Raw genomic sequence first — 946 nt, forward strand, 5'->3', positions numbered from 1 at the left:
ACCCATGTCACTGAGACGCCATTTTTCTTGATCATGTCAAGAACATACCATGTCTGTCACCTATCACCAAAATGCCACCATCAGTTATGTCCCTCATGATATCCATCTGACTACTTTATGTTTGTCCTCAAGGTGCCATTTTTGTCATCCATGTCACCAAGGTACCACTTTTGTCACAAACATGCTATTGTCACCTACGTCATCTATCTGCAATGCCACTTTTGTCATCTGTTACCAAGGTGCTACTTTTGTCACTTATGTCACTCTTCTGCCATCACTGCTTTGTCACCCATCTGCTTATCTTATCCATGTCACCATTGACTTTGACTGTTTGCAAGAAGAAAAGAAGAAAAATTACAGAAATGCATTTCCTACTTCTTAATACCCATTGCTGTGATGCTGAGATTGCAGCAACTACTGACATGACAACTCAGCTGTGGAATATCTATTCTGAGTTGTTAAAGCTAATCAAATGCTTAAGCAGATGCCTTTTTAGGTATCAAGGTTATATTGGTGCAGCTTTAGTTTTAGGAGTCATAGATGTACTGGATTTCACCTCTACAGCATCTATCGTCATAGATCAACTGATAAATTGCCTTACATCATGTGAGTTCTGGGTCTTTGGCAGCAATGGCTGTATTTGAAGATGAATTTAAGCCAGCTGGGATCTTCAATGACTCAGAATCTGGATGAAACATAGTTCTCTATTTTATTAGATCTTTATGCAATCCCAACAAGAAGGGAAACATGTTTGGCAGATCCAAGTGTGAGAAAAGGACAACGACTTATTCTTACTAAGAAAGTTACTTCCCTGGAAATTGAAGTGCTGGATAAAACAGTCCAGATAATGGAAATTCTTAAAACAGTTTGCTCTTCAATTCTATTGAATCAGATTTGGGGTCATCCCAGTTCACCTTGTATAAAACAAATTCATCACTACATATAA

At 38.3% G+C, this 946-nt stretch overlaps 1 pseudogene; it reads left to right on the plus strand.

Moving 5' to 3' along the window:
• Positions 1 to 212: 212 nt before the first annotated feature.
• LOC141562207 (proteasome subunit beta type-7 pseudogene) lies at positions 213 to 946 on the plus strand (annotated as a pseudogene).

This window comes from Sminthopsis crassicaudata, chromosome 3, assembly GCF_048593235.1.
Source record: "Sminthopsis crassicaudata isolate SCR6 chromosome 3, ASM4859323v1, whole genome shotgun sequence".
NCBI classification, from domain to species: domain Eukaryota; kingdom Metazoa; phylum Chordata; class Mammalia; order Dasyuromorphia; family Dasyuridae; genus Sminthopsis; species Sminthopsis crassicaudata.